The sequence below is a fragment of the Lissotriton helveticus genome, chromosome 7 (assembly GCF_964261635.1).
Source record: "Lissotriton helveticus chromosome 7, aLisHel1.1, whole genome shotgun sequence".
Taxonomy (NCBI): domain Eukaryota; kingdom Metazoa; phylum Chordata; class Amphibia; order Caudata; family Salamandridae; genus Lissotriton; species Lissotriton helveticus.
Genome location: NC_136068.1, coordinates 1393876545 through 1393883707, shown reverse-complemented (window position 1 = coordinate 1393883707; position 7163 = coordinate 1393876545). Strand labels below are relative to the sequence as shown.

Genomic DNA, 7163 nt, shown 5'->3' with positions numbered 1-7163 from the left:
CTATCGTTTCGCTCTACAAATCATCAAAGGGTCCAAGACAGGGCGATAGTCAGGGCAGCAGTCCTTCGTAGCCGTTGGGAAGCGGGGAACCTCGCAGCAAAGACTTTCGGACCACGAACGGCATACAGGGGTTGATGAAGTGGTTGGCCTTCCTCCAGAATTTTCACACGAAGCTCCTCACGAACCTCTGGCTTGGACCGGTACTGCTGAAATCGCCCCACGTTGGGCGCCAACTGAAGTACTGGGTTTTTAAGAACCCAGCGGTGCCAGGGAACACACCCTAAGACTTCGAGTCCTTCCTGTCCCAGACTACAGAAACACAGAGTCTTCTTGGTGAAGTCAAAGATCGAATTTATTGGCTGCAGCCAGTAACAGGTATCCTAGAAGTACAACATGGTGTATATTTTCAGGAGACTGCTCAACCTTACAAAGCCAGCCATCCCTTTTTATACAAAATATTATGCTTTAGGCGAACATTCCTTATTTTACAGTTGACCATTCACATATTTTGATGACAAAGAAAAAGCAGATTCATGATGACAAGCCCATTTTCAGTTTGTCCAGCCCACAATCAATTTACCGGCAAGGCCCAACATTTTCATCAGATATCGGACGGACCCCTAATAAAATCGGGCACCTCCTCCTCGTAAAGCAAGTCATAAAGAAAGAAACAGAGACAGGTGTGTGCGAGATTAGGCATAGTTGTGTGCAATGAAAGGTTTATGACATGCAGCACCTTGATCCTAATCTCGTTCGGCCACTGGGAAAGGAACTGGCTGAACAGGTTTGGCTTCGGGCATTGGAGTCAGCTTGCCCAGGTCACACAAAAGTCAGCTAAAGGTGTACGTGTCCCAAATGACTTTATTCGGCCTTAGTCATCAGCCTATGTGAGGGCAACCACAAAATGGCTGCCATACACAAAATGGAGCTTGAGGGTTCAGGACGAGATCCCTGATTTCTCGCACACCCCACGGCCAGCCGGACGGAGCTCAAGCCCCATGCCCGGTCCCACCTTCCGAACCCTAGCCAGGCTGGGGAGAGCCTCCCTGGGAGACCCGTCCCCAGCGCACAGACCCTTGGCCATACCCAAGGAGGGTTAAGCCCAGGCCACATCCACTCCCTGACGGCCTGCCCGGAGACCCCATTTTTCTCGACTGGGCTTACAGAATCTGGGGAAGGACAAAAGTTGGAGTTAGCCCGGCTGCCAGCCCGCAGGACCATCTGGTCACGCAGCCCGCAGGGCCATGTGGTCACCCAGCCCGCAGGGCCATCTGGTCACCCAGCCCGCAGGGCCATGTGGTCACCCTGCCCGCAGGGCCATCTGGTCGCGCAGCCAGGTGACCAGATGGCCTGGGACGACCCAGCGCCCAGATGGCCTGGGAGGCTGTCATACCCAGCCGCTCTGGTAGCCACGGTCGGTAGGGGAGTACCTGCCGGGGCGGTGACGTGGGGAGGAGGAGGGGCAGGGTGGGGGGTAGTAATCTATGGATACTGGACGTTTACAGGTAAGTTAACATATAAATAAATCAAACGAATTTCGTTGTGTGCACTGCATCCCTAAATGCAACGCAGTGCACGCAACAAAATTAGTTTGAGCTTCCTTTCCCGGGGTGGCTGCTGCTCGTCTCCCTGCCCGGGAGCAGCGGGCCATCTGGTCACCCTGCTGACTCGCAGGGGATGGTGGCCCCTGTCCCCGCACCCCGGTGACACGTGGTGGAGGCAGCCTCCCACGGACCCGTGTTACCCCCTCATCGTCCTTCCCACCTACCCAGGGGCAGAGGGACCCACCCCTGGGTGTGGTGGAGGGAGGCATACGCGGGCACCCACGCACGGAGAGACAAAAGCTTGGCTCAGAGGAGGACTTTCAATAGATCGCAGCGAGGTAGCTGCTCTGCTACTTACGAAACCCTGACCCAGAGTCAGATCGTCTACGAATTATTTATCATCGGGTGTCCCACGAACATGCGGTGCACTAAGGGCGATGGAGGCGGCCCCCTTCCGTCCGCGCTCCGGTCCCCAAGCAAGCAGCTCTACGCACCGGCCTCCCGAGAGAGGCCGGCTATCCCAGGCCAACCGAGGCTCCACGGCACTGCGGTATCATTACGGTTTAGGGGGGATTCTGACTTAGAGGCGTTTAGTCATAATCCCACAGATGGTAGCTTCGCCCCATTGGCTCCTCAGCCAAGCACATACACCAAATGTCTGAACCTGCGGTTCCTCTCGTACTGAGCAGGATTACTATTGCAACAACACATCATCAGTAGGGTAAAACTAACCTGTCTCACGGCGGTCTAAATCCAGCTCACGTTCCCTATTAGTGGGTGAACAATCCAACGCTTGGTGAATTCTGCTTCACAATGATAGGAAGAGCCAACATCGAAGGATCAAAAAGTGACATCGCTATGAACGCTTGGCCGCCATAAGCCAGTTATCCCTGTGGTAACTTTTCTGACACATCCTGCTTGAAACTCAAAAAGTCAGAAGGATCGTGAGGCCCCGCTTTCAGGGTCTGTATTCATACTGAAAATCGAGATCAAGCGAGCTTTTGCCCTTCTGCTCCGCGGGAGGTTTCTGTCCTCCCTGAGCTCGCCTTAGGAAACCTGCGTTATCGTTTGACAGGTGTACCGCCCCAGTCAAACTCTCCACCTGCCACTGTCCCCGGAGCGGGTCGCCCCCGGCGACCCCCGAGGGGTGGCCGGGGAAGGGTGCCCGGGGGAGGGCGCGGAGGCGGTCGAAATCTCTTTCAGCCGTGCGGACACGCAAAGCTGCTGCCAGGGGGGCTATAACACCCTCCGCCGGAGCGGAGGGCCATCTGCCACCCCGAAGCCTTCCCAGCTGACCCGGAGCCGGTCACGGCGCACCGGCACGGAGGAAATGCGCCCTGCGGAGGCCGGGTAGGGCCCGGGCCCCGGTCCCGCGGAGGTGATCCAGATCTCCCGGGCCACCGACCTTCCTGCCGTGTTGAATCCTCCGGGCGGACTGCACGGACCCCACCCGTTTACCTCTCAACGGTTTCATGCCCTCTTGAACTCTCTCTTCAAAGTTCTTTTTAACTTTCCCTTACTGTACTTGTTGGCTATCGGTCTCGCGCCCGTATTTAGCCTTAGATGGAGTTTACCACCCGCTTTGGGCTGCATTCCCAAGTAACCCAACTCCGAGAAGACCCGATCCCGGCGCGCCGGGGGCCACTACTGGCCTAACACCGTCCGCGGGTTGAGCCTCGATCAGAAAGACTTGGGCCCCCTGAGCGAAACCGGGGAGTCGGTCTTCTGTACGCCACATTTCCCACGCCCGCCGCCGGGCGGGGATTCGGCGCTGGGCTCTTCCCTCTTCACTCGCCATTACTGGGGGAATCCTGGTTAGTTTCTTTTCCTTCTCTTAGTAATATGCTTAAATTCAGCGGGTCGCTACGTCTGATCTGAGGTGGTAGTCGGAAGCATGATGCCGGAGCGTCAAAGGGGGGGTTTGCCGGGAGAGGCCGGGCCCCCCCTGCCGGAGCAGGGGTTAGGCCCGGCGTCCCGGCAGCGCGTGCCCTCTTTCCCCGGATCACGTCTGGAAGGGTTTCGCCCTCCCCGGGAAGCCAGCCGCACAGGTGGGCGCCCGAGGCACGTGCGCGCGGGAAGCCAGTGGGACACCACAGACAGCCATGCGCGGCACGCAGCAGGCGCCCCGGGACGGGTCCCGGGGCGGACCGGTCACCAGGCCCCTTTCTCCGGGGCCAGGCGCGCCGGCGGCGTACCTCCGCGGCAGGACCCAGCGAGGGACCCTTGCCACGGGCGATCAGGGGGTCTGACCTTGTGGGGGGACGAAGGGGGAGCGGAGCTAACCCTGCGACGGCCCCAGCCGCGTCCCGGGGAAGCCCCGGGGCGATTGACGATCGAGTGACCCTCAGACAGACGTAGCCCCGGGAGGAACCCGGGGCCGCAAGGTGCGTTAGAAGTGTCGATGATCAATGTGTCCTGCAATTCACACTAATTCTCGCAGCTCGCTGCGTTCTTCATCGACGGGCGAGCCGAGTGATCCACCGCCAAGAGTCACAGGCAACTTTTCGAAAACGTTCACCCACCTGCAGGGACGCAGGAGAGGAGGGAGGAAGGCGACTTCGTCCGTCCGCCGCCCGCGCGGCGAGACGGCCCGGGCGCCCCGTTCAAGGCTTCCCCTCTGGGAGTCAGACTGCACCATTGGGATAAAAAAAACATTGCCAGGCGCTCGGCCCGAGAGTCCCCCCCCACCCGCCCGCAGGAGAGGAAGGAGGGCTCCCGGTGCGACGGGAGCAGGCAGCCCCACAGCTGCCGGTCCCTCCCGGGGTAACCGGGAGGGACCACGCGAGTCTTTCAAACCCCTCGGCCCGGCCACATGGGACCGGGTCAAACTGGGTACCTGGCAACGAGGGAGGGTCGCACCACCTGCACGCCAGCCGTCCATTGCCGGTCGTCCCCGAGCCGTGACGGCGGGCTGGCAATCGGCCCACCCCAACCTTTTGCCCAGGTCAGAGGCGCCGGAAGGGAAGAGCCAGGTGGCTCCCCATCCCGCATGCCTCCCACCGAGAGGAGCCGGAGTCCCCTCACAGGCCCTCTGCCCCTTACAGGCCGCCCTGCCACGCGAGAAGGGCACCTCATCAGCCACCCGGGCCCCGGTAGGGCCGGGACTCGGGCGCGGGAGAGCCCAGCGGGTGCCAGGGCTTTTTGCAGGGAGGGGTGGCACCAGCCCGGGGAGGTTAGGAAGGACGATTATTTAGGAACAAGGTTTTGGAATAAAATGAACTGACAACAGTGATTACTGACAACAACAGTTACTGACTATGGATAAACAGTAAAAGGTGAAAAAGGAACAGGTCATCAAGAAGATATTTTATTCAAAAATATATTTTTATTTTTATTTTTATTTTTATTTTGGATCTGGTTTAAACATTCATTAACGATACAATATTGGTTATCGTAATGTGTTTGCTGTGTATCACTATACAGTTTAGTAAAAAAATATACATTTCATAAATAGGTTCAAGTAGATACAAAAAATAATATATATACAGAAAATTAAATTATATAATCACAAAAACATGGCTAAGGATAATTTGACATTACTACGCGCGTTTCGGCCTTAAGCCTTCATCAGGGAGCCATGATATATGTTCCAAATGTACCTATACAAAATACATGAAAAATCCATATCAGTGTCAGTGTCAAGTCCTAATATTTACATCATATATATATATATACAATACCATTAATCTATTATTTACAAAGCTATCTTAAAAACAAAGGGACAACAAACAATCTTAGTGTATACATATATACATCTATGTACAATATTACACACACTTCTTTGAACCACCAATGTGGTGTACCTATTATTATGCCCATGTAACCTAGGTTATGTGGGAGAAACTGCAAGGATGATGTCTACACGACTCTCCGAGCACAGGTCTGCCATTCGAACCAGAAAAACCCAGGCACCACTAGTCAAGCATTATCTGTAAGCAAAACACAATCCCAATGAAATTCGTTGGCTCATCCTGGAAAAGATAAGAAAATCATCAGGTACGTTAAGCACCCAAATACGCAAATGCAGGGAAGTCTACTGGATTTTCACTCTTAACACCTATAACACAGGAATGAACAACGAATTGCCCTGGGACCAGGTCCTCAAATACAATTATAGCTGATTCTTTCATATGTCATCACTTTTTCCTGTGAAACTTTTTTCCCCTTTTGGAATCTGAGACACATCAATGAATATATGTTATCTGATTTTTACTTTATTGGTCTCCTTTACGCTCTGAACCCACCTCACCAATTCCAAATACCCCTTGTATCATACACCGATTAGCCATGCTAAGATGGCCGCCTGATACACCTTTAAAATAACATTGGCCCGTAACTATAGAACAACAGCTTCCGAAGGTGCCGTGAGCACCTCCGGTTCACCTACTACGAAATACGCGCGCAAAACTGACACATAAATAAGACCCTCCATTCAGTGCCGTCCATTTTCCGACCGTAGCCGACCTGGCGTTTGCTCTGACCCCACCATTGGAGGACACCACAAATCGAAATTTAAGGTAAAAGCTCCACCTCCACCGCTCGGCTAGACGTATCTATCGTTACAAACCCTGATCACCCAGAACCATTTTATTTACATGGTCTGTTCTGTTGATTACCCCTCCAGAAGCGCTGCCCTATTTATCGTTATCAACACCGAAGTTACGAAACATAGCTCCGTGAAGACCTATGCCATAGGCTTCCAAGGTAATATATTCACCCTTATCTTCACCATTAAACAATCGTTCATTAAATAGACTAAAATAAAATTCCATTTCAAGAACATATGATTAAAAAGTTCCTTTCCCCTAATTATTGATTGCAGTGAGAATTTTCTTTACCTCGTTTACTCGAAGGGGACTCTCACTGATGCCAAAAAGATACAAACTAAGGTAATTTTAGCTAACTACTGCATCGCAGAACACTTGAAATAGCAAGCATTCTCGAAGAGTAAATGCTATCAATTTTGGGTTTTTTCCCCAGTTATATTTATTTCCGCTGCAGCTCGAACTCGGTTTGCAGCAAATCCCTTCTGGATCTCTTTACATGACGTTCTGCCGTCATTGCAATTAGGTAACCTTACAACCATTTGAATTTTATACAGTGTAGCAGTCCGTACCGTTACTAGGCATTCTGGTCCTGGTCCTGTTCTATCTTTACACGGTTTTTTCTCTCCCTGTAGTAACAACCATTACACACCTCCTGTGGCCATTGAGAGTGTCAGCCGTATTTGTTTGTATATCGACATACCAGAGAACAGCAACGAATATTATCACCATATGCACTCTATTTGTAGGTACTTTACCCTTAGAGTAACGACTGCATTCACACAAATCCACTGTCCCTGAACTGAAGTTTAACTCCAATTTTTACCCTATTCTATCTGTAGTAAAGAGCACCGCTGTGGCACCTTACCTGGAACTCAAGTGATCACAACACTATATCTAGAGTCCACTTCCATCTATTGCGGATGCCATACTTAACGGGTAAGATACCACCCAAATGGTGTAGTTTAATATAACTAACCCCATATGCTCATCCGTTTTTCTCTTCCCATTTTCTTTGTCTTTTTCTTCTTTTTTCTTTCCCCCCCCCATCTCCTTTTCCTCTTCTTTTTCTTTC

The 7163-nt window shown here is 52.6% G+C and overlaps 1 non-coding gene and 1 pseudogene across 1 annotated transcript; both read right to left on the bottom strand.

Moving 5' to 3' along the window:
• Positions 1-1837: 1837 nt before the first annotated feature.
• On the bottom strand, positions 1838-3427 carry LOC144771052 (28S ribosomal RNA; annotated as a pseudogene).
• Positions 3428-3882: 455 nt separating this feature from the next.
• On the bottom strand, positions 3883-4036 carry LOC144771127 (5.8S ribosomal RNA). Its single transcript, XR_013599128.1, has one exon. It is a non-coding gene; the product is annotated as a 5.8S ribosomal RNA (ribosomal RNA).
• Positions 4037-7163: the final 3127 nt, after the last annotated feature.